Source organism: Mytilus trossulus, chromosome 13 (assembly GCF_036588685.1).
Source record: "Mytilus trossulus isolate FHL-02 chromosome 13, PNRI_Mtr1.1.1.hap1, whole genome shotgun sequence".
In the NCBI taxonomy this organism is placed as follows: domain Eukaryota; kingdom Metazoa; phylum Mollusca; class Bivalvia; order Mytilida; family Mytilidae; genus Mytilus; species Mytilus trossulus.
Window position 1 is genome coordinate 15,079,389 of NC_086385.1, and position 27,991 is coordinate 15,107,379.

At 38.1% G+C, this 27,991-nt stretch overlaps 1 pseudogene; it reads left to right on the forward strand.

Annotated features, from left to right (window-relative positions):
• The first annotated feature begins 20 nt into the window (after positions 1 to 20).
• LOC134694120 (uncharacterized) lies at positions 21 to 27,991 on the forward strand (annotated as a pseudogene).

A 27,991-nucleotide genomic window follows, 5' to 3' on the forward strand; every position in this document is an offset into this window, starting at 1 on the left:
TTATTCTTGAACATATTTTAATGCATAACATTCGAGTTGTCCAACTTGTGAAAGGAGGTCCGGTAAGTGCCGATTCTGGCTTCGAATTTCAGGTTCATCTTATAAAAGATTTTGGAAACTTTTCAAACATATAAGTGTCTACTTCAGTCGATTCAATAAGTTTGTTTTTTGTCAAAAATTAAAGTGGCTGCATCCGTGTTCATCCAATCTTTATATGAATCGTGTATAATCATCAAATACAACTTTCATCTTAATATTAAGAATGAACACAGATACGGCCACTTCCATTTAAGACGGGAACCGTCTAAAATTTAACTCAAATGCTAAAATTGTACAGATTTCGGTATTTTAGCATGACTGGATGATGCTAGTACCCGGTATATGTGCATTGGCTCCGTGTTGAAGGCCGTACTTTAACCTATAATGGTTTACTTTTTAAATTGTTAGTTGGATGGAGAGTTGTCTCATTGGCACTAACATCACATCTTCCTATATCTATTGAATTGTAAAACAGCTCATATTTGTGTACCAGAAGTATTCTACTTACCAATCAATAGCCAAAAGTGTAGATTTTAACAATTTTGTAAAAATGCTTCATTTTGGGGCCAAAGGGGTCTTACTGGACCTACTCCTTTTAAGGAGTTTTCATACAGTTTTGACAGAAGATGGGGGCGTTTATAGAGCTAAAACGAATGTTTAAAAAAAATGATAATTATTGCTTTCCTAAATATATATATTTGCTTTTTCTATGTATTTTGTAGACTGCTGCAGACTTTGGAGGACCTCGGAAGGAGTTTTTCGGTATAGTCTTTAGAGAGATGAAGGAGCAATATTTTGACAACATTAAAGAATGGTCTCCCGATTACGTAGTTTTGGGGAAAATAATGGGTTTGTAAAATACACTATTCATAATATTGGTATGCCACCGACGTTATATTATAGGCAACGGCATTAAGTTTTCCGATGTATTTGCACCCAAAGTCCGGCATATAGTTTCCGTAGCATTATATTAACCATGTTTACTGTCTATAAATTACTAAACTAGTGGAAATATCTTCGAAAGGACAACTGGGCTCAGCTTAATTATGGCACTATGAGCTATATTTGGGGGAGTTAAGGAGTGAACTGATTTAGTGCATGCATTAAGCTACTATACTTGGCCAGTGTATGCTTATATCTTGAGTAGAAAAAGAAGATTTAATATGCATAATCTCTCTGTGGCCTACATGTTTGTACACTGACATTTGGTAAAAATACGTAGATATATCTTGTATTACTTATAAAGAGTTTAAATTAAAGTTTGAATAATACTATCAAAATGCTCCGTAATTCTACTGAACGACTTGATAATTTTTGTTTGTGCTTTTTGCCTTTGATATCAAAAATTAATAGCAATGGTATCTCACCGGTTTATTGATCCTTGGAATTACAGAGGTATGCATTTGTCTCTGTGTCCATTATTTAATCTACTTGGTCCATCGATTAAAATGAAAAATGAATTTTCTTGTAGACTTTGGGATCCAAACAAGTATTGAATGTGTTAACTTTCCTTAGTCTGGATGAAGTAAATTAAAACTAAAACCGATTTCTTTCTAGCTCTGAGTTTGCTGCAAAATGGAAAACTTCCCAAAGTACTTTCTGCTGATCTGGTCGAAGAGGTTTTCAAAAGCGACAGCATGAGGCCTTGTGTAAAAGACCTCCGCAAAGGACTAGATTCGTTGGGTATTTACCAGGTAAAGGGCAATATCAGTCTATATCGATAAAAGAGAAAAACTGAATTCACATATTTTATTTCAAATATCCATTTCCCCCTCTTTTAGCAACAAAAGAGAAGTGCATGCATGATCAATCAATCAATCAGTCAGTCAATCAACCAATCAATCAATCAATCAATCATCTGAAAAAAATTATCAATTTAGAATATCAATATTGTACCTCTATCCAAAAACTATATGAAGTGATCAATCAATTAATAAGTTCAGTCCCAGCCAGTCCTGTCCCAGTCCCAGTACCGGTCCCAGTCCCAGTACCGGTCCCAGTCTTAGTCGTAGTCAATTTCTAGTCTAATCAGTGTGTCTGTGTCTGTCAGCCACTTACCCATTTAACTACATTCTCTATTACAATTACACGCCTGGTAAACCATCTAATCTCAACCAAATGTTGAGACGGAAAAAAGTATTCTGGCACTTCCTGTTGAGTCTTTCTGGTTCAAAATATCCAAAATAAACACAGGGTAGGTCGACTTTTCGTCACAATATTGGAAATCGATGAGTTTTTTGTAAAATAGGAGAATGTGATGCCATAGATAATTGAATTAGGATTTGTTTCGTGTACAACACGGACCAATATGATTTAAAATGACATCGGAATTACTTTTCTCCTGCAGGTAAATGTGGCCAGTGCACTCAGCTATTGACAAAATGACAGTGAAATCATTGATAAAATTAACGTATATATCAGTAAATTAGTATTTTTCTAAAACCTTATAAACATAAAATTACAGTTTGCTCTTTTTCTTTACTAATATAATTTCATTAAGCTAAATATGTTATAAAGTAGATCATGTTGAGATGTTCTGGTATCGGTTGAGATATTCTGGAACAATGTTGAGATCTTCTGGTGATTGAAATTTTCAACTAGCTTAGTATCAATTATACATACAAATGTACAACCGCCAAAATTCATAAACTTGCCGTATACTGTTTGACATTTCAACTGTCATTTTAATCTTGTCTTTTTCAACTGTAATTTTTGATCATGTCTGTATAGTTATGGCAGCAGCTTCTAAAGAGACCTTTGGTTGTAATAAAGTGAATACTGGTAGTGAATAGTGAATAGCTGTGTTTTTTGTATTAAAGTTCTAGCGCTGGAAATTAATAGTCTAGCGCTGAAGATTAAAAGTCTAGCGCTGGAGATTAATAGTCTAGCTCTGACGATTAATAGTCTAGCGTTTGAGAAGCAGATTTGCACAGAAGCTAGAAAGTCAATAATGTTGTAATTGATATCTCCAGCACTAGAATTTATTCCTTCATAGCTTAACTTGACATCTCAATAGCTAGCTTTTCAAAATCTACATCGCTATACTTTACCTTTGCAGTGCTGGGCTTTACATCAGTACTAAACTTTATCTACAGAACTGAGTTTTAAATCTGGACAATTTGCATCCCCTTGTGGTATATATTTACATAATCAGTGCTTAACTTTGAATCTTCAACACTAGACCTTTATTCTGCCTCATACCGTGGTAAAGGATTCCTTCTTTGTAAAGAATACATAGACGTATCGCAGGAATGGGTCTCTTTATTCATAGATTAGTTAGATTATATATCAACTGGTAGCAATTTCACAAAGTAAAATGTCAGTGGATCAGTTATTTTTCTATTACGTTTTTTCTATGTTTATAATCAAAATGAACAGGAGTAAAACTGTGCAGATTGTAGTATTGATGTTTTAATGAGTCATTAAAATACTCATGGTCTAACTAAATACATATGCAGGACGAGTACATAAAATGTAAACATGAAAGTTATATGAAAATAAACCCTCCTTTGTACTAGATTGACACGCCGTGTGTGCTTTTGAAATGAAATTGATATATACGTCCACTTGTATTTTTGTCAATCTGATGAATTAAGCACTTTCCAACTGATTTTTATAGTTTGTTTCTATGTTGTACTGTTATTCTACGATCCAATATTAGGGGAGGGTTGGGATCCCGCTAACATGTTTAACCCCGCAATAGTATATATGTATGTGCCTGTACCAAGTTAAGAGCTTGTAATTCAGTAGTTGTCGTTTGTTTATGTGTTACATATTTGTTTTTCGTTCATTTTTTTTATAAATAAATAAGGCCGTAAGTTTTTTCGTTACAATTGTCATTTCGGGGCTTTTTATATGCAATATGGGCTTTGCTCATTGTTGAACGCCGTACTGTGACTTATAGTTGTTAATCTCTGTGTCATTTTGGTCTCTTGTGAAGAGTTGTCTCATTGGCAATCATGCTTCATTTGTATATATATTTATAGTAAACAAGGTATTATCCCGCAGTTAAGATTTATCACTTTTTAAGAACGCATGCACATACGTAAAAAAACAGACGACTACCGGATGAACAACGGACACTTCATCCGTTGAATGTCCGTCAATTCAAAGTTTTGAACATGCTCGAAATTGTCCACCGGACAGAATTAAGGGACATTGATGGATATCACAGATGTTGAAGGAACATTGATGGATATCACGGATGTTGAACCGACATGAAACGAAAATTAACGGACGTCTTACGTACATGAACAGATTGTAAAATGTAATCCGTTCGGCGTTCGTTTGCGCTATCCGTTAAGGTGTAACACGTGCTTAAATATCCAGTCACACCTTACCAGATAGCGCGAACGGACGCCGAACGGATAATTTATTTTCAATCCGTCCGTTCCGTGAAACGAGTGTTGTTATCCGTTAGACGTCCGTCCCAAGGACTTATATACGTCCCTGGTCGGTCCATATCTGTTTCATTTCGTTCAGTATCCAATTTATCAGTCGACGTCCGGTTGGTCCGGTGGAAAAAATTGAGCATGTTAAAAACCTGTGAACGGACTCGTCGGATTTTTTTTACAATACTCGTCCGTTCTGTGTGTTCGTTTTGTATCTGTTACTTGTCCGTTATACATCCGTAGGAGGTCCGGTAGACATGTTCACTAACGGACTTTATCGGACATATAAAGGATAAAACGGATGTGAGACGGACACGAACAGAAGGATAACAGAACGATAATTGATTATAAAACGGATAGATCTACATACCAATTGAAAATCGCGTCAGAAAAAACAATTATTGGTATGTTGGGTTTCTTTAGTATCATGAATATTTATGGCTTTTTATAGCTGACTACATGTATGCGGTATGGGCTTTGATCATTGATGAAGGCCGTATGGTTACCTATAGTTGTTAATTTCTGTGTCATGTTGGTCTCTTGTGGAGAGTTATGTCATGAGCAATCATGCCACATCTTCTTTTTTATATAATCTTCTAAATAATGATCAGGCAAATTTATTGGCTTTTTATTCTGACATTTGTTTTCTTATTTCGTTTTCACCCCTACCCTTTCTCGGCATACTACACGTCCGTTTAATTTGTTCATTACATCGCGGACTCCTAAGTTACGAATGAAAATGGTGTAAATTGAAAATTTTGTCCATCCTTTTGGTGTCCGTTCGAGCTATCTGGTAAAGTGTGACCACAGTTTTAAGCAGAACTTGCATGCTAAGCATAGACACACACACACACATATGTTTAGCCTTTTTCTGTATCATTTGAACAAAAACATACTACTAGAAGTAGTAGTAATTAATATATATATATAGTGGTAGAGACAGAGGTCCTCGATCGGGCGTTATCCGCCTGATCCAGTAAAAATGTATGACCGACCAATCCAACCTGAATCACAACATATTTCTGGTCGATGTAGATTAGATAACGATGTTTTAATGAAAGATAGTGGAAACGAAACAATGAAATGTGTAACGCATGGTTGGGCCCATTGGAAAAAAGAGACATGAGGTTTAAAATACATACAAACAAAACCTGGAGAGCTTTTATATCTTTATGTGAAAATGACAATGAACACGACTATAGAGCTGGAAATGGTCGTAGTAATATGATCGCAGTCAGTTCTTAAGAAGACCGTGATGAGGACACCGGGCTTGATCGTACTAGAATCGACTTTTGTAAAGGATACGGTCTTGAACAGCTAAGCATAACCGTATAATGGTCGTAGTGGTTGTGTCGCATTATTAAGGTATAGTCTAGTGTTTGTATTAAGGTAGTATAGTAACATCGACGTTATATCGTAGCGAAGTACATGTGTCTGCGACTTGAATCGCGCTCAAGATACGATGGCACAGCAATATTTGTGGACTACGACATTAACGCGCTCCTACTTAGACATGATTTCGCAACGACATATCACGATTGTTTTGAACATGTTGGCTACTCTCAATACGAACTGCAAGACCTCAATACCGTACCACGACAATACTGCGATCTACACAATCGCAGGGGCGTGTTTTATTGGTCTCTTCTGTACATCACCAGAATGTCTTCTGGTTAAGAGTTAAAAAAAATGAATCTGGACCTCTTCTGGAGATATTCTACGGAAGATCAATAAAATAAAAAAATTAAATTGCCGTCGAATACAGCAGGTTCTTGTTATGTTGGATGAATTAAATTAAGTTAACGATATTTTTTTTTAGAAAATTAACATACGTCCAGTAGACATTACTGTAAAATTGTGCTCTGTTCGTTACAATTTTCTTTATGATATTCTTCAATTCAATGTTGCTAAACAAATCAGGCGTCATCCCCCTCTATTTGATTTTTAAGAATAATCTTATCCTGCATGCACAATAATTTGTTAATATTTGTCTGGAATATGACTCGGATCAATTTACAAAAAGGACATCTTAGTCTATCCAAGGATTTATATAGTCTAACTATACAAATCCTTGGTCTATTTATTCATTTTTTAAAGTAACCGACCTGGATTATTTGTATACTAGTAAAGCAAAGCTTTCAGAAAGTTCTCAAAATCATTTTTTTTCTGGTGGTCCTTGAAGAAACTTCTCAGGTCCTAACTATTATTTCTAATGCAAAATTTCGATGATCAAAGCCTTCGGACTACCAATTTTCAAATGCTTTCATTATATATCGATCCGTATGTTAGTATGCAACGTAAACCAGACGTTTCCTATACTTTTCTTTTTAATAAATTTTATCAGTTGGTTGTGTACTGATTGATACTTCAGTCTGGGAGAACACAATTTATTTCAGAACTAGCTGCAACTAGCTTTGAACAAACTTCCAGTAATTGCAAATACTCTTAGTTCGATAATGTTTTGAGTCTATGGTCTTACTGTTAGTTGGCCGGTTTTTGAGTATCTCGTACCGATCTTTCCAGTTAATCAAATTGCAACTGATTTGACTAGACTCAAGCTGGCAGCCACTTTTATCGGCCAATCAAGATAGCAGCCACTTTTTTCCAGCAGCCAATTTTGGGGATATGTCTAAAAACCAAAAAACTGAATGAGACTCAAACGTTCCAAAAATCGCTGAATATTAGTTAAATGCTATCTAACACCGGAAATCGACAATTTCACGGCTTGAACTGGTTCTAAAAGCATTTCATTCCGTTTAAAATATGTATGTGAAGCTAGCAGTCCGTTCATTATTTGTTATTCGATAATTGATATTCAATGTCCAATCGGCCGCTAGCAGTCGGTTAAATATTCAAATTTAGTTGAAAATCATTAAAAAGCATGAGGGAAGGCTTCGCCGGAAATCGTTTTATGACCCCTTCAAGCTGTCGTAAATTTTCGTTGTCCTCGAATATAAACCATTATATAAGTTGCATATTTGTCTTTATTTTATATAGATTTTTATCAATAAATCGACACCAAAGATGTAATTTAATATATTATATAACAAACAAAAACAAAAACCATCACTCAAGAAACATTTAAAAATAAAAATAATAAATATGTATGGAAAGCCAAAAATACAAAAACAGAAATGTATAGTGAAAACCTACCGAGGACTGCTTAAATAAGGTTAAACCCGGGCGAATTTGAACCTCTGTGGTGGCTAGACGGGCCCGGATCCCAGAAAAATATTAAAGTGGGGAATAGCCTGGGTCAATACCTTTGAAATGAGCTAGGTCCAGTTCGGAACTTTGCCGTAGGTATATGCCGAAAAGTACCGAATGTGTGTCTGGTATGGAAAATACGTAAATGGGCGACTTTGAACCTCTGTGGTGGCTAGACGGGCCCGGATCCCAGAAAAATATTTAAATGGGGAATAGCCTGGGTCCAGACCTTTGAAATGATCTAGGTCCAGTTCGGAACTTTGCCGTAGGTATATGCCGAAAAGTACCGAGTGTGGGATTAATAATGAAAATTTGCCATAAGGGCAACTTTGAACCTCTGTGGTGGCTAGACGGGCCCGGATCCCAGAAAAATATTAAAGTGGGGAATAGCCTGGGTCAATACCTTTGAAATGAGCTAGGTCCAGTTCGGAACTTTGCCGTAGGTATATGCCGAAAAGTACCGAATGTGTGTCTGGTATGGAAAATACGTAAATGGGCGACTTAGACGGGCCCGGATCCCAGAAAAATATTTAAATGGGGAATAGCCTGGGTCAAGACCTTTGAAATGATCTAGGTCCAGTTCGGAACTTTGCCGTAGGTATATGCCGAAAAGTACCGAGTGTGGGATTAATAATGAAAATTTGCCATAAGGGCAACTTTGAACCTCTGTGGTGGCTAGACGGGCCCGGATCCCAGAAAAATATTAAAGTGGGGAATAGCCTGGGTCAATACCTTTGAAATGAGCTAGGTCCAGTTCGGAACTTTGCCGTAGGTATATGCCGAAAAGTACCGAATGTGTGTCTGGTATGGAAAATACGTAAATGGGCGACTTTGAACCTCTGTGGTGGCTAGACGGGCCCGGATCCCAGAAAAATATTTAAATGGGGAATAGCCTGGGTCCAGACCTTTGAAATGATCTAGGTCCAGTTCGGAACTTTGCCGTAGGTATATGCCGAAAAGTACCGAGTGTGGGATTAATAATGAAAATTTGCCATAAGGGCAACTTTGAACCTCTGTGGTGGCTAGACGGGCCCGGATCCCAGAAAAATATTAAAGTGGGGAATAGCCTGGGTCAATACCTTTGAAATGAGCTAGGTCCAGTTCGGAACTTTGCCGTAGGTATATGCCGAAAAGTACCGAATGTGTGTCTGGTATGGAAAATACGTAAATGGGCGACTTAGACGGGCCCGGATCCCAGAAAAATATTTAAATGGGGAATAGCCTGGGTCAAGACCTTTGAAATGATCTAGGTCCAGTTCGGAACTTTGCCGTAGGTATATGCCGAAAAGTACCGAGTGTGGGATTAATAATGAAAATTTGCCATAAGGGCAACTTTGAACCTCTGTGGTGGCTAGACGGGCCCGGATCCCAGAAAAATATTAAAGTGGGGAATAGCCTGGGTCAATACCTTTGAAATGAGCTAGGTCCAGTTCGAACTTTGCCGTAGGTATATGCCGAAAAGTACCGAATGTGTGTCTGGTATGGAAAATACGTAAATGGGCGACTTTGAACCTCTGTGGTGGCTAGACGGGCCCGGATCCCAGAAAAATATTTAAATGGGGAATAGCCTGGGTCAAGACCTTTGAAATGATCTAGGTCCAGTTCGGAACTTTGCCGTAGGTATATGCCGAAAAGTACCGAGTGTGGGATTAATAATGAAAATTTGCCATAAGGGCAACTTTGAACCTCTGTGGTGGCTAGACGGGCCCGGATCCCAGAAAAATATTAAAGTGGGGAATAGCCTGGGTCAATACCTTTGAAATGAGCTAGGTCCAGTTCGGAACTTTGCCGTAGGTATATGCCGAAAAGTACCGAATGTGTGTCTGGTATGGAAAATACGTAAATGGGCGACTTAGACGGGCCCGGATCCCAGAAAAATATTTAAATGGGGAATAGCCTGGGTCAAGACCTTTGAAATGATCTAGGTCCAGTTCGGAACTTTGCCGTAGGTATATGCCGAAAAGTACCGAGTGTGGGATTAATAATGAAAATTTGCCATAAGGGCAACTTTGAACCTCTGTGGTGGCTAGACGGGCCCGGATCCCAGAAAAATATTAAAGTGGGGAATAGCCTGGGTCAATACCTTTGAAATGAGCTAGGTCCAGTTCGGAACTTTGCCGTAGGTATATGCCGAAAAGTACCGAATGTGTGTCTGGTATGGAAAATACGTAAATGGGCGACTTTGAACCTCTGTGGTGGCTAGACGGGCCCGGATCCCAGAAAAATATTTAAATGGGGAATAGCCTGGGTCCAGACCTTTGAAATGATCTAGGTCCAGTTCGGAACTTTGCCGTAGGTATATGCCGAAAAGTACCGAGTGTGGGATTAATAATGAAAATTTGCCATAAGGGCAACTTTGAACCTCTGTGGTGGCTAGACGGGCCCGGATCCCAGAAAAATATTAAAGTGGGGAATAGCCTGGGTCAATACCTTTGAAATGAGCTAGGTCCAGTTCGGAACTTTGCCGTAGGTATATGCCGAAAAGTACCGAATGTGTGTCTGGTATGGAAAATACGTAAATGGGCGACTTAGACGGGCCCGGATCCCAGAAAAATATTTAAATGGGGAATAGCCTGGGTCAAGACCTTTGAAATGATCTAGGTCCAGTTCGGAACTTTGCCGTAGGTATATGCCGAAAAGTACCGAGTGTGGGATTAATAATGAAAATTTGCCATAAGGGCAACTTTGAACCTCTGTGGTGGCTAGACGGGCCCGGATCCCAGAAAAATATTAAAGTGGGGAATAGCCTGGGTCAATACCTTTGAAATGAGCTAGGTCCAGTTCGAACTTTGCCGTAGGTATATGCCGAAAAGTACCGAATGTGTGTCTGGTATGGAAAATACGTAAATGGGCGACTTTGAACCTCTGTGGTGGCTAGACGGGCCCGGATCCCAGAAAAATATTTAAATGGGGAATAGCCTGGGTCAAGACCTTTGAAATGATCTAGGTCCAGTTCGGAACTTTGCCGTAGGTATATGCCGAAAAGTACCGAGTGTGGGATTAATAATGAAAATTTGCCATAAGGGCAACTTTGAACCTCTGTGGTGGCTAGACGGGCCCGGATCCCAGAAAAATATTAAAGTGGGGAATAGCCTGGGTCAATACCTTTGAAATGAGCTAGGTCCAGTTCGAACTTTGCCGTAGGTATATGCCGAAAAGTACCGAATGTGTGTCTGGTATGGAAAATACGTAAATGGGCGACTTTGAACCTCTGTGGTGGCTAGACGGGCCCGGATCCCAGAAAAATATTTAAATGGGGAATAGCCTGGGTCAAGACCTTTGAAATGATCTAGGTCCAGTTCGGAACTTTGCCGTAGGTATATGCCGAAAAGTACCGAGTGTGGGATTAATAATGAAAATTTGCCATAAGGGCAACTTTGAACCTCTGTGGTGGCTAGACGGGCCCGGATCCCAGAAAAATATTAAAGTGGGGAATAGCCTGGGTCAATACCTTTGAAATGAGCTAGGTCCAGTTCGGAACTTTGCCGTAGGTATATGCCGAAAAGTACCGAATGTGTGTCTGGTATGGAAAATACGTAAATGGGCGACTTTGAACCTCTGTGGTGGCTAGACGGGCCCGGATCCCAGAAAAATATTTAAATGGGGAATAGCCTGGGTCCAGACCTTTGAAATGATCTAGGTCCAGTTCGGAACTTTGCCGTAGGTATATGCCGAAAAGTACCGAGTGTGGGATTAATAATGAAAATTTGCCATAAGGGCAACTTTGAACCTCTGTGGTGGCTAGACGGGCCCGGATCCCAGAAAAATATTAAAGTGGGGAATAGCCTGGGTCAATACCTTTGAAATGAGCTAGGTCCAGTTCGGAACTTTGCCGTAGGTATATGCCGAAAAGTACCGAATGTGTGTCTGGTATGGAAAATACGTAAATGGGCGACTTAGACGGGCCCGGATCCCAGAAAAATATTTAAATGGGGAATAGCCTGGGTCAAGACCTTTGAAATGATCTAGGTCCAGTTCGGAACTTTGCCGTAGGTATATGCCGAAAAGTACCGAGTGTGGGATTAATAATGAAAATTTGCCATAAGGGCAACTTTGAACCTCTGTGGTGGCTAGACGGGCCCGGATCCCAGAAAAATATTAAAGTGGGGAATAGCCTGGGTCAATACCTTTGAAATGAGCTAGGTCCAGTTCGAACTTTGCCGTAGGTATATGCCGAAAAGTACCGAATGTGTGTCTGGTATGGAAAATACGTAAATGGGCGACTTTGAACCTCTGTGGTGGCTAGACGGGCCCGGATCCCAGAAAAATATTTAAATGGGGAATAGCCTGGGTCAAGACCTTTGAAATGATCTAGGTCCAGTTCGGAACTTTGCCGTAGGTATATGCCGAAAAGTACCGAGTGTGGGATTAATAATGAAAATTTGCCATAAGGGCAACTTTGAACCTCTGTGGTGGCTAGACGGGCCCGGATCCCAGAAAAATATTAAAGTGGGGAATAGCCTGGGTCAATACCTTTGAAATGAGCTAGGTCCAGTTCGAACTTTGCCGTAGGTATATGCCGAAAAGTACCGAATGTGTGTCTGGTATGGAAAATACGTAAATGGGCGACTTTGAACCTCTGTGGTGGCTAGACGGGCCCGGATCCCAGAAAAATATTTAAATGGGGAATAGCCTGGGTCAAGACCTTTGAAATGATCTAGGTCCAGTTCGGAACTTTGCCGTAGGTATATGCCGAAAAGTACCGAGTGTGGGATTAATAATGAAAATTTGCCATAAGGGCAACTTTGAACCTCTGTGGTGGCTAGACGGGCCCGGATCCCAGAAAAATATTAAAGTGGGGAATAGCCTGGGTCAATACCTTTGAAATGAGCTAGGTCCAGTTCGGAACTTTGCCGTAGGTATATGCCGAAAAGTACCGAATGTGTGTCTGGTATGGAAAATACGTAAATGGGCGACTTTGAACCTCTGTGGTGGCTAGACGGGCCCGGATCCCAGAAAAATATTTAAATGGGGAATAGCCTGGGTCCAGACCTTTGAAATGATCTAGGTCCAGTTCGGAACTTTGCCGTAGGTATATGCCGAAAAGTACCGAGTGTGGGATTAATAATGAAAATTTGCCATAAGGGCAACTTTGAACCTCTGTGGTGGCTAGACGGGCCCGGATCCCAGAAAAATATTAAAGTGGGGAATAGCCTGGGTCAATACCTTTGAAATGAGCTAGGTCCAGTTCGGAACTTTGCCGTAGGTATATGCCGAAAAGTACCGAATGTGTGTCTGGTATGGAAAATACGTAAATGGGCGACTTAGACGGGCCCGGATCCCAGAAAAATATTTAAATGGGGAATAGCCTGGGTCAAGACCTTTGAAATGATCTAGGTCCAGTTCGGAACTTTGCCGTAGGTATATGCCGAAAAGTACCGAGTGTGGGATTAATAATGAAAATTTGCCATAAGGGCAACTTTGAACCTCTGTGGTGGCTAGACGGGCCCGGATCCCAGAAAAATATTAAAGTGGGGAATAGCCTGGGTCAATACCTTTGAAATGAGCTAGGTCCAGTTCGGAACTTTGCCGTAGGTATATGCCGAAAAGTACCGAATGTGTGTCTGGTATGGAAAATACGTAAATGGGCGACTTTGAACCTCTGTGGTGGCTAGACGGGCCCGGATCCCAGAAAAATATTTAAATGGGGAATAGCCTGGGTCCAGACCTTTGAAATGATCTAGGTCCAGTTCGGAACTTTGCCGTAGGTATATGCCGAAAAGTACCGAGTGTGGGATTAATAATGAAAATTTGCCATAAGGGCAACTTTGAACCTCTGTGGTGGCTAGACGGGCCCGGATCCCAGAAAAATATTAAAGTGGGGAATAGCCTGGGTCAATACCTTTGAAATGAGCTAGGTCCAGTTCGGAACTTTGCCGTAGGTATATGCCGAAAAGTACCGAATGTGTGTCTGGTATGGAAAATACGTAAATGGGCGACTTAGACGGGCCCGGATCCCAGAAAAATATTTAAATGGGGAATAGCCTGGGTCAAGACCTTTGAAATGATCTAGGTCCAGTTCGGAACTTTGCCGTAGGTATATGCCGAAAAGTACCGAGTGTGGGATTAATAATGAAAATTTGCCATAAGGGCAACTTTGAACCTCTGTGGTGGCTAGACGGGCCCGGATCCCAGAAAAATATTAAAGTGGGGAATAGCCTGGGTCAATACCTTTGAAATGAGCTAGGTCCAGTTCGAACTTTGCCGTAGGTATATGCCGAAAAGTACCGAATGTGTGTCTGGTATGGAAAATACGTAAATGGGCGACTTTGAACCTCTGTGGTGGCTAGACGGGCCCGGATCCCAGAAAAATATTTAAATGGGGAATAGCCTGGGTCCAGACCTTTGAAATGATCTAGGTCCAGTTCGGAACTTTGCCGTAGGTATATGCCGAAAAGTACCGAGTGTGGGATTAATAATGAAAATTTGCCATAAGGGCAACTTTGAACCTCTGTGGTGGCTAGACGGGCCCGGATCCCAGAAAAAAATATTTAAGTGGGGAATAGCTTGGGTTAATACCTTTAAAATGAGCTAGGTCCGGTTCTGAACTTTGCCGTAGGGATATACCGAAGAGTACCGAATGTGTAGTTGATATGAAAAATACGTAAATGGGCAACTTTGAACCTCTGTGGTGACTAGACGGGCCCGGATCCCAGAAAAATATTTAAGTTGGGAATAGGCTGGGGCAATACCTTTGAAATGAGCTAGGTCCAGTTCGGAACTTTGCCGTAGGTATATGCCGAAAAGTACCGATTGTGTGGTTTAAATGAAAAGTACGTTAAAACACAACTTTGAATCCTTACGATGGCCGACGTGCCCGGATCCCAAAAAATTACTTTAGCAAGGAGTAGTCCAGGTCAATACCATTGAAATGCGCTAGGTTTGGTTCGGAACATTGCCGTAGAAATGTGCCGAGAAGTACCGAATGTGTTGTTAATATGCGAAGTTTGCTGAGATGCTACTTTAAACTTCAGGGTTAATATTAAACGTTACATTCTGACTGCTGTTAATTTACACTAAGTTCTGTAAGTTGATTGCAAATGACAAAAATCCGAGTAAAACTGATGTCATACCTAGCTAATAAAACAGAGTCATATTTTCATAGAACCCTTTCAAGATAATTTACAATTGATTTTTTTTTTCTGTTAAGAATATTTAAGTGTATGTTGAGTTAAAGAAATAAACAAAGTTTTTAGAAAAATGATGCATTAGATTGGGTATGACAGCGAGTACTTTCCAGAATACCAAGTCAAAAAGGCACAATCATTTAAAAAAATACTATTCGAAACATTTCGATATTTGCAGGAATATGTACAAGAGGAACTTTTCAAAAACCACCTTGAGTTGGGTAGACTAGTCACATTTTGCATGAAAATAATATAAAGGAAACAAATATTTTCCGGAGTAGGTACTCACCAGAAAATTATTCCCAACGTCTCATAAGGGCTAGTGATGCCCTACAGGTATAAGTTTACTTCTTAAAACGGGTACCCTCTTGGCAAAGGATTTTGGGTTAAAAGGATAAAGCAGAAAACCAAAGGAAGTGCTGGTAAAGCTTATTGATGTCAACGCATCATGTGTGAACCCGTACAGAAGTGTTTCCAAAAAAGTATTTATACTACAAGCAAAAAAAAAAAGTGGAATACCTTATACATCTAGATTAAGGAAATATGACTTCAACAAGACATAGCAAAGGAATCTCTTATTAAGGCGAAAGATGGTAGAAAATTACCACAGTGACCATTGAACCATTTTTAGGCAAGTCGAAGTGCTTTGCATACACTTGATTAGTAAAATGTCAGAAGCACACAAGTTAAGAAGGCATCGAAGGTACAGTAGATGCTTCGAGTAGAGTTGGTAAAAACCAACCCCGTAACAGTTGAAAGTTGTTCCATTTTTTGGTCAACTGAAGTTATTTTTACTGAATCAACCAACTAAGACACTTAACTAAAGTTCAAAGTTATGAAAGTATAGCATATTGCATGCGTGATTGAAGGGGTGACCGTTAAGACATATTGTAGAATTACACCTTCATATGGATAAATTGTACCCCTAAAGGGTAAATATTACATTCGCCTTTCAGTAAAACTAGCACAAAAGAACGCCATTATTAACGTGAGCTGTGTTATCAAGAGTACACATAAAGAGGTGAATCAGAAAAGTACACACAAAGTGCGCCAATATAAAAAAAACACGTGAAAATGAGTTGAACCATAAGGGTTTAGTCTCCCCCATGTGTTTGAAACACATTGACCAATTTTAAAGGCTAAATACTAGAACTAGCTTTTCTATCAACGTGTTTGGGTATGATGGTGTTGAAATAAACAACAACGATTGAAAAAATGAAGAACCCGAGAAAAATTTCAAAGAACATCGGAAAGGACAGAACCCACGCAGACATGTAACTAAACAACATTACTGATAGATAAAAAAAAGTTTATCCCATTTGTTTAGAGCCAAAGTGTCATCTACAATGTTAAAGTATTTTTTATCGAAAGTGTAAGAAGCACTGTTTGAGAGAAGACATTTTTGACGAAAATTCATAGTACTAGTATTTTGATTAGAGGGCTGGAGTGAAAATCAAGATACCTGAAGAAGATACCTTTATAAGATATACTGTAAAAGTAAAATGCGATTTCCTTATGTTAATTATGGTGACGTTTAATGTTACTTATAACATATAGACACATGACAACCTGGCGAGTCAAAAGCTCACACGAATGCTTACCAACAAAATACACCTTCAGGTTTTTTACTACCGCGTCAGGTATGATGGTGGAAATTCAAAATACAAAGAAACAAAAGTGTACCAAGGGGGAGACATGGTTATATATGTGTGGCTTGTTAGGAAGGGGAGATGAAGGACATTGCAGACTTGTACATGGATAAAAAGACCTGGTGATGACTGAAGAAGATCCCCAATGTTTTAAAGCGAGTTCACGTTGTCACATGTACGATGATGAATTAGGGAAGGCAAAGTGCGTGATCGCGACCACTTGATCGTAAGTATCGTGATGCAGCACAGATAATTAATGTAACTTACACTTACTTACCTATGTTTCCATTATATTTCACAACGTAACAATGTATGACGCCCACTTGTTCGTAAAGGCATTGGGGTATACTGAACTGTATAGTGAACTGCATTCCAAATACCGATGAAGAGAACATTAGTCTTTCTAAGAAAGTTGATGGGTAAGACATTCTATTCATTGATTAGTGTATGTTTATGTTATTTTATTTATTTAGCCATTTAAAGCTGAACCAATGCAAGGTATTGAAGTCTTGTTTTAGGAGCATTATGATTGAATGATAAACAAAGTGTGTACCCTTACGATTTCATGAAGGGTCCTCATAAGAAGAAGAAAATACAACTACCATTTGCTGACCAGTTTTACAATCAACTTAACAATGGACACATTAGTGTGGATGACTATGCTCAAGCAAAACATGTGTTAACTAGATTTAATTGTCAAACATTACAAGACTACCGTGATGTGTACTGGAAAAGAGACGTTGTGTAATTGGATGATATATTTGAAAACTAGTATCATTTGTTTAAAAGCTTACGGGCCTTGATGTATTTCATTATTACACACACCAGGGATAGCTTACGATTCGGCGTTAAATATAAGCAAAGTTAGATCGCAATTGTTACACGACCCAGACTTGTTACTTCTGTTTGAATAAGCAACACGAGAGGGGACTGTGCTCAAATAAGCCATGGACATTTGGTGGCCAACAACAAATACATGAGTGAATGCGACCCTCCACAACCTTCCCAATGACTTTTTTGGAATACTTAACTAGTAGTACTAAGTATGAGTATGTGTTGGCCATGTCAGAACCGTAGCCAACAAGGGTTTTGAATTAGTGGACGACTTTGAAGTCATTGACATGTGGAAAGAGGAGGATGAGGTTGGGTACATAATTGAATGGGATTTGGTTACTCAGTCGACCTTTACGATAAGCTTAACGATGTATAGTTTTCACATGAAAACAGAAATTAATAAGTTTCATAAGTTGGTACCGTATTCAAATCCGACAAAGGTGTACAGTATGTTCTTTATGATAGAAATTTGAAACAGAGTTATTCAAATGGGTTGGTATTAACAAAAGTGTATCATGTGTTAAAATTTAAACAATCATGTAGGCTTGAAATTTGCATTTACCTGAATATTCACCTTATAACCATAACTACCACCCTGTCAGTAAAAAAACCATTTTTTTCAAACTGATGAACAAAGTTTGGAAATTCCATGGTACACATACTCAAACGGATGAATATAAAATAAGTGACTACCGAAAAACAATCGTGCACATGAAGAAAACCGAACTCAAATTTGACAAGCATGTGTATTTGGGAGCATGCATCTTAGACATTTCAAAGATTTTAATGTACGACATTCATTATGAAACCTTCGGAAACAAAGTTCGACTATTGTTTACCGACACTGATAATCTAGTCTATTAAATTCCATCTGACGACTTTCTAAAGACATAGTATCTCAAATTCAAACAAGTTTGACACACTTAACTATTGTACGAACAACCTATCGTTGAATTCCAAATAACGTCAGCAAATAGTGATTGATGTGTTTGAAGATACGTTTGGTGGTCAAATGATTGCTGAGTTTGTAGGGCTTCGTGCAAGATGTTTTAATATCGAATGAAAGATGGTTAAAACACAAGGAAAGCTTAAGGAAAAACCAAACAGGTCAATCGACAGAATATTCCGTGTAACCATAACCAGCCGTGTTTTATGACCTACCAAAGTTGTCATAGAAAAAGGAACGTCATTCGCAGTTACCTTGAAATCGTGATGACTTAAGAAACTAACACACAAGATGACACACGTTACATTTTAGAGGATGGAATCAGAACATTGGCACATGGATATTTTCAAATTGAAAACGAATACCTAAGAGACGTACGGTGATAGAAGTAACAATGCCTGGATTTATCAAACCTCTAAAACATATTGTTTTATAAGGAACAACAACATTTATCATATGTTAAAATAATATGAATGATATTGAAAGATGATTGCAATTTCGCGCCCGTTTGGAGGCTCGAAAACTTCAAATAAGTGTTACGTGTACACAACATTCTACTTCCAAAAAAGCCACTCTCAATGGGAAATTGTAGAGAACAGTTAAAACTTTTCATATTTGAGAAGTTTGTTAATGCGGGTTACCGTACTTTCCAAACCTTTTTATCCTACCGTTATGGAACATGTAACCCATTGGACGACAACTAGCAAATAAAGTTGAGAATGAAAATGGGGAATGTGTCAAAGAAACAACAACCCGACCATAAAACTTCCTTCCCTCCCTATTTAATGGTAAATTTCTTGAAATCAAGATCTGCTACAACACATGACAGACAATTTTGGATTCTATGGAAATTGAGAAATACATTACAATCCCAGTGTAACCTATTGGAGACGGATATAAAACGACTAGAGAAAGATTTAATAACAACCATTAAAGAACTTGAGAAAAAGGTAGATGAGTTTAAGACCACTCTGCAACAAAAACTTTAGGTACATAAGATTAAAAACTTGACCCATAGAAACATTGATGCACTCTTGGAACGTCCATTGTCAATGGAAGCTTAAGAGCAAAACAAGGAAGATCGAGAGAGTCTGATGATCTGTGAATTATTGAAACATGCTGGTGTGAGATCAAAAACCCTAGGTGGTTCTTTACCTGGTAAAGATATAACCCAGATGTTTAAGCCTTCACCATATTGCTCGCATAGGGAAAGTAGCCTTTATGATCTTGTGCAAACTGCCAAAGACTATACTTGCTAAAAGGTTTTTACTGCAAATCTGATTGTTAAATACAGGAATTAAAGGACTTAAAGTACATTTTCCATTGAATAAAGATCTATTTTAAACCACCCTTGGTTCGTTTTTCTGAAGTTAAGGTTCTTAAAAGGACCCTTTTACGTAGACTTCATTAAAATCCATGGTACGATACGTTTGGGTTTGAGTGTTCTATACGTGGGACAAAGTTAAGACTTCCTCGGTCCATCTAAGGATGTATTCCTTTTTTAACACGCTTTTCTTAAAAAGTACTTCAAACTGTATCGACTACTTTAAATTTACCCTGTTTTAATGGAAGAAGATTACCATAAAAGTTCCGTACACTTTGTGTTCGTGTTTAGTTTAACTGTCATTAAAAGGAGTCATCCTAATGGATCTATGTTTGGAGGTGTTATACTGATGAACGAGATTATTCAACACATCGATGTTAGTACGCGTAGAATAAGCCAAAAGTATTTAGAAAAGATAATTTTCATTGTTCTCATCCAACATTCAAAGAAACTTGTTTTTTCTTCATTCTCGGTAGAGTACAGTTCAATGTGTTTCTGACGAAACTCTTCAGCCTCTTTGCTGCAAAGTTCAGCACCTTTATCTGTTCATAGCTTAGGAACAACCCATGATGGTGAGATGAACGTTTGTAATGCAAATTTGACCGTGACACATTTCTTGTTATGAGGGACCAATGCTTCCCCTAGAAATTCTGTCCTTACCAACATCACATTAAGTACTTCACGGGATATCGCTACGGAAAATTTTCTATCAAGACCCATCCCAATATCAAGGTATTGACCCGGTCTATTACCTGCTTAAATATTTTTTTCTGGGATCCGTGCCTGTCTGGCCACCACAGAGGTTTACAGTTGTCCATATTAAGCGTATTTTGAATTATAGTTTAAATGAAAGGGTGTTTTTATAATGGCCTTGTTATATGTCCAAGGTCTGTATTAATGGTCGAGGATGTCTATAATGGCCCGAGGCATAATTACTACACATTCGGTACTTCTCGGTATATCTCTACGGCAAAGTCCCGAACAGGACCTAATTCATTTCAAAGGTACTGACCCAGGCTATTCCACACTTAAATATTTTTCTGGGATCCGGGCCCGTCTAGCCACCACAGAGGTTCAAGTCGCCCATTTACGTTGTTTTCATACCAAACACACATTCGGTACTTTTCGGCATATACCTACGGCAAAGTTCCGAACTGGACCTAGCTCATTTCAAAGGTATTGACCCAGGCTATACCCCATTTAAATATTTTTCTGGGATCCGGGCCCGTCAAGCCACCACAGAGGTTCAAAGTCGCCCATTTACGTATTTTCCATACCAGACACACATTCGGTACTTTTCGGCATATACCTACGGCAAAGTTCCGAACTGGACCTAGCTCATTTCAAAGGTCTTGACCCAGGCTATTCCCCATTTAAATATTTTTCTGGGATCCGGGCCCGTCTAGCCACCACAGAGGTTCAAAGTCGTCCATTTACGTATTTTCCATACCAGACACACATTCGGTACTTTTCGGCATATACCTACGGCAAAGTTCCGAACTGGACCTAGCTCATTTTAAAGGTATTAACCCAAGCTATTCCCCACTTAAATATTTTTCTGGGATCCGGGCCCGTCTGGCCACCACAGAGGTTCAAAGTTGCCCATTTTCGTATTTTTCATATCAACTACACATTCGGTACTCTTCGGTATATCCCTACGGCAAAGTTCCGAACCGGACCTAGCTCATTTTAAAGGTATTAACCCAAGCTATTCCCCACTTAAATATTTTTCTGGGATCCGGGCCCGTCTGGCCACCACAGAGGTTCAAAGTTGCCCAGTTACGTATTTTTCATATCAACTACACATTCGGTACTCTTCGGTATATCCCTACGGCAAAGTTCCGAACCGGACCTAGCTCATTTTAAAGGTATTAACCCAAGCTATTCCCCACTTAAATATTTTTCTGGGATCCGGGCCCGTCTGGCCACCACAGAGGTTCAAAGTTGCCCAGTTACGTATTTTTCATATCAACTACACATTCGGTACTCTTCGGTATATCCCTACGGCAAAGTTCCGAACCGGACCTAGCTCATTTTAAAGGTATTAACCCAAGCTATTCCCCACTTAAATATTTTTCTGGGATCCGGGCCCGTCTGGCCACCACAGAGGTTCAAAGTTGCCCATTTACGTATTTTTCATATCAACTACACATTCGGTACTCTTCGGTACATCCCTACGGCAAAGTTCCGAACCGGACTTAGCTCATTTTAAAGGTATTAACCCAAGCTATTCCCCACTTAAATATTTTTCTGGGATCCGGGCCCGTCTGGCCACCACAGAGGTTCAAAGTTGCCCAGTTACGTATTTTTCATATCAACTACACATTCGGTACTCTTCGGTATATCCCTACGGCAAAGTTCCGAACCGGACCTAGCTCATTTTAAAGGTATTAACCCAAGCTATTCCCCACTTAAATATTTTTCTGGGATCCGGGCCCGTCTGGCCACCACAGAGGTTCAAAGTTGCCCATTTACGTATTTTTCATATCAACTACACATTCGGTACTCTTCGGTATATCCCTACGGCAAAGTTCCGAACCGGACCTAGCTCATTTTAAAGGTATTAACCCAAGCTATTCCCCACTTAAATATTTTTCTGGGATCCGGGCCCGTCTGGCCACCACAGAGGTTCAAAGTTGCCCAGTTACGTATTTGTCATATCAACTACACATTCGGTACTCTTCGGTATATCCCTACGGCAAAGTTCCGAACCGGACCTAGCTCATTTTAAAGGTATTAACCCAAGCTATTCCCCACTTAAATATTTTTCTGGGATCCGGGCCCGTCTGGCCACCACAGAGGTTCAAAGTTGCACATTTATGTATTTTCAATACCCATAATCCAAGATCCTTATAGTCACGTTAATCTCTACACCCAATTTTATATACTACAGAGTCTATAATATCGTTGAATTTGGTGTATTAAAACACCAGGGGTATAACTGTCATCTGAGCAGTCTCCCGTAGGTTTTCACAGTATATTTATTCCTTTTTTGGCTTTCCATAGATATTTCTTTTTATATTTTGGAATGTTTTAGAGTGGCCGGCTTTAGTTTTAGTTTTATATATTATATGTTGAATTAAATCTTTGTTGAATCTCTCGTTTTATTGATTAAAATCTTTATTACATAAAGACAAATATGCAACTTATATAAGGGTTTATATTCGAGGACAACGAGAATTTACGACAGCTTGAAGGGGTCGTAAAACTATTTGCGACGTAATTTTTCACTCCTGTTAACTATGAAATCATACTTTTGATTTTCAACTAAATTTGATGTTGAACCGACTGCTAGCAACCGGTTGTATATTGAATATCGAATATCAAATAACAAACCGGCAGCTAACTTCACATACACATATTTTCAAAACGTAATTAAATGCTTTTAGAAGCAGTACAAGCCGCGAAATTGTCGAATTCCGCTGTTAAACTTTATTTAACTAAGATTTAGCAATTTTTGGAACGTTTGAGTCTCATGCGGTTTTTGGGTTTTTAGACATATCGTCAGAATTGGCTGCTGGAAAAAAGTGGCTGCTAACTTGATTGGCCGATAAAAGTGGCTGCCAGCTTGAGTCTGGTACTGATTTGCACAGGTTGTTCTTATATTGTACTACTACACTACTGTTTCAGCTTCGAGGAGGATCGAGCGCTCACAAACTATTTGTTGTACTATTAAATCACTGTCCCTGGTTAGGAAATGGTTGGGATCCCGCTACTATGTTTAATCCCGCCACATTCTGTATGTATGTGCCTGTCCCAAGTCAGTAGCCTGTAAGTAAGTCAGTGACTTACAGGCTACTGACTTGGGACAGGAACAAGGTGGTTGCCGTTTGTTGCTGTGTTACTTCTTTGTTTTTCGTTCACTTTATTTTATACATTAATTAGGCCGTTAGTTTTATCCTTTGCATTGTTTTACATTTGTGATTTCGGGGCCTTATATAGCTCACTATTTGGTATTGGCTTTGCTTATTGTTAAAAGCCGTATGGTCAAGTGACCTATAGCTGTTAATTTTTGTATCATTTGGTCTCTTGTGAAGAGTTGGCTCATTAGCAATCATACCACATCTTCGTTTTTATATGAACAACTTCTGCCATATTCTTTATGAACCTGTCCCAAGTCAGCAGCATGTAGTTTAGTGTTTGTCGTTGGTTCATGTCTCATCTTATATTTGGTATTTTTCAAATTGTTTTGTTTTGTATAATTTATATAGGCCGTATTAGTTTTATCGTTTGAATTGTTTCACACTTTCATGGCGTTTTATAAACGGCTTTACAGTATCTTTTTGGTTTTTTTTTATTGTTGAAGGCCTTATGGTTTCCTATTATCGCTTCCATCCACTTCTTCATATTATGATAGTTGCGTCATCAGCAATCATATCACATCTCTTCGTTTTAATATTATATACCCGACTTTTTCTCTCGTGTTTTCCTGAACATGCATGAACTATTTGTCACTGGGCGTTAAAAATTAGCATCAATTTTAACTTGTATTAGATAAGAAAAAAACATCTGATCTATATTTATTTGTTGGGATGAGAGACAGGAGATTTTTGTTTATGAATATGGTTGCCTGGTAAGAGCAAAACAAAAATAGGCATGATTGGCTACAAATTAAAATGAATAATGATGTCCTCTTTCCTTCTTCATTCCTCATCTATTGATTTAAACTGACTACTAGCCCAATCATGAGTATTGAAATTAGCGTTAAATTTAATAACGGAATCAAAATCATCTAAATAAAAACATAATAATAAATAAATATTATAAAATAATCTTATTTATACTTATAAAGCATACATTTTTCTATCGGCAATTTTAGAAATTGTATCAGTATTTAGATTTTAACTTACCACATACAGAAAACATATATCAGGTTAACCGCAAAAAGGTAAACTCGAATAGTACCGCTCACTGATATAGTTTCGTTGTTCATTTTGGGAAATAACTTTATTTTTACAATAGAAATTACATATAATTATTTAAATTAAACTTTAGCATAGCTGTTTTAGCAGTTTTTGTCTTTATATAGTAATATTGCACGCTTGTTGGATTGCTAGTCGTAGTTAATTTGAACTTTTAAACCTCAGCGCCCATATTTTAACAATAATATACTTTATGACACAGAATAACCAGAAAGACTCAACATTGTGACAGAAAGACTCAACAAGTACCTTTATATCTCAACCATTTAGAATTTTTCATTTTCCTGCTTAGAATAGGCTTGACAAAAAATATATTTGCACTTAACAGATGTGGTTATCGTAGAGCATAAAAAAACACTAATAATTGACATATTTTCTTGCTAAGTCATTAAAACCATAGCAGTTTTATCGGATTCAAAGAAAGTAAACATGATAATCCGTAGGAGAAAAGTGATTGTGACTTTAATTTCAGATATTTTGAACCAAACAGAGACATATTAGCTACAATTATCATTTATCTATGGCATGACATTCTCCTATTTTACAAAAAAGTCATTGATTTTCAGTTAATTGACGAAAAGTCGACCTACTCTATGTTTATTTTGAATATTTTGAACCAGAAAGACTCAACAGGAAGTGCCAGAATACTTTTTTCCGTCTCAACATTTTGGTTGAGATTAGATGGTTTACCAGGCGTGAATTATCATCTATCATTTTTTATATGATTTTCCTGTACATTCAATTGATGCTGAAGTATCATAGAAATATTTTGTAGAAAATAAATTTAAGTTAGTCCAATACAATAACTGTCAAACCAAAGAAAAAAAAAAGACTTATACAATAACAGAAAAATGAACATTAAACAACACGAACTCTATTAATACTGGGAGGATAATCAGTTGCTCCGGAAGGGTACGCATGTCCTCCACAGTATACGACACCCTTTGTGTTTATATCCAAATCCAATGTTGCAAATCTCGCACTCCCAAAATCTCATCTTACAGTAATTAATGTTGTTAAGTGTTCAGTGGCGAATCCAGGAATTTTCGTAAGTTGGGACCCACTAACTGCCTAAGAGGGGGGCCGCTCCAGTCACGCTTATGTGATTCCCTATATAAGCAACCAAATGTTTGTCCCAAAAAGGCCCCACCCCCTAAATCCACCTCTGGTATCCACGGTATCATGAATATTGCCGTTACATTTTATGTGTATTTTTTGCAAAAGCAGCAAACTTATTCATATTATATAAGAAGAAGAGCAGATGTTCAACACTTGGAGATTACAAACTCTACATCTGAGAGCCTCATAATTCCGGTTCTTCTCTGTGATTAATAGAGCGAGCTCGAGTCTATAGAAAATTCAAATAGGATTTCCTATTAAGTTATATCAAATACGGCGCCTAAAATGGAAAGTTGGTGAATATCTGTTAAAAAGTAAACCAGAACTAATGTTTTGTATATATTCCAGTTTCAAATTTAGATTACGTACCAAAAGTTTTGACATCAGACAATAAGTTTAATTCCTTGAAATTTCAGCTATCAATTACACTGCCTATGGTGGTCCATTTGTTCACTCCTGGACCTCAACAGCACATGAAATTCAGACAACTTACTTCAATTCTGACACCTCAGTTCAGCCCAGAAGGTTCAAATAGAAGAAAGAGAGAATCTGCAATATATTCTCTCTTTGTGAAATACATAAGAGAAGCGGCAAGTGAGTACTTTTTATACGCCCGTCAAATTTTGACGGGACGTATCATGGTTTACAAATGTCCGGTGTCCGTCCGTCTGTCTGTCTGTCCGTCTGTCTGTCCGGCGTAAACATGTCGCACCGTAACTTGAGAACGACTTATCCAAATTTCATGAAACTTAATATAGTTGTTTCTTATGATGGTCAAATGATCTGTATACTTTTTGGTGAAAATAAGATTAAAACTTTTTGAGATACAGCACATTGTAACTTAAACAGGAATGTGTTTTTTTCACTTGTCGCACCGCATCTCAAAAACAAATCTTGATTATAGCTTAAAACCTTAAGCACTTCTTAGTTATATTAATCTTAATATCTGTATACTTTTTGGTGATGATTCAAAATTTCATATTTGAGTTATTGAGTATTTTGTAAAAAAGGGGGAGGGTTTTTTTACATGTCGCACCATATCTCAAAAACGATTTATGATTATTGCTTAAAACTGTACACATGTCTTTGTTATATTAATCTTAAGATCTGTATACTTTTTGGTGATGATCCAAATTTATTTTTGAGTTAAGTATTTTGTTAAACAGGGGAGGTTTTTTTTTACATGTCGCACCGTATCTCAAAAATAATTTATGATTATTGCTTAAAACTTTACACACTTCTTTGTTATATCAATCTTAAGATCTGTATACTTTTTGGTGATGATTCAAAATTTCATATTTGAGTTATTGAGTATTTTGTAAAAAAGGGGGAGGTTTTTTTTACATGTCGCACCATATCTCAAAAACGATTTATGATTATTGCTTAAAACTGTACACATGTCTATGTTATATTAATCTTAAGATCTGTATACTTTTTGGTGATGATCCAAATTTATTTTTTAGTTAAGTATTTTGTTAAACAGGGGAGGTTTTTTTTTACATGTCGCACCGTATCTCAAAAATAATTTATGATTATTGCTTAAAACTTTACACACTTCTTTGTTATATCAATCTTAAGATCTGTATACTTTTTGGTTTTGATTCAAAATTTTTATAGGCACTGTACGGCCTTCAACAATGAGCAAACCCCATACCGCATATAAACGGCACGAAATAACAATTTAAAACAATTCAAATGAAAACCAACAGGCTCTCGGTTTGGGGCAGGAACATACATACAGAGTGTGGCTGGGTTTAACATCTAACTGGACCAAAACCCTTCCCTAACCTGGGATAGTGGTATAACTGTTCAACATAAGAAAAAAACTATGAAAATCAGTTGAAAAAAGTTTAACTCATTAGATGGACAACAAAACAAGTGGACGTGTCTAGGTAGTTGTACATCCCAACAACAAAAAGACACTAGAGCATACATGTATGTCATTTGAAACAAAACTAAAAGACATCGCGGTGATGTTTTAAAACTGTAGTGTATAGGAAAAAGGCCAATGTCACTTTAAGAGGACATGATTCTTTTCCAGATGGGTTATATTTTTTAGAATTTGTGCTTTCCTTCAGTCCTGTGTCTGTGATATCGTTAGGTATGTAAGATGTTGTGAATTATCTAAACATAGTTTATTATTCGAGAAATTGTAAAGTTTTTTTTTATTTCAATAGGTGGACGAAGGGGAATGGTAGATCTGCGATGTATTTTGAGGTTTGCAACTGGAACGGAAGAAGAACCAGGCTAGGTTACAGTATTGACCCGTCGATTCAATTTGTTGAAGGAACGTCTTTCATGCCGACTGCAAATACCTTCATTAACAAAATGATCTTAACAATTCCTGATTCCAATGAAGTGTCAGTTGGGAAAGACTTACTTTTCAACTTATTTGACTATGCCTTCAGTAATACCTTTTTTGGTATGAAGTAA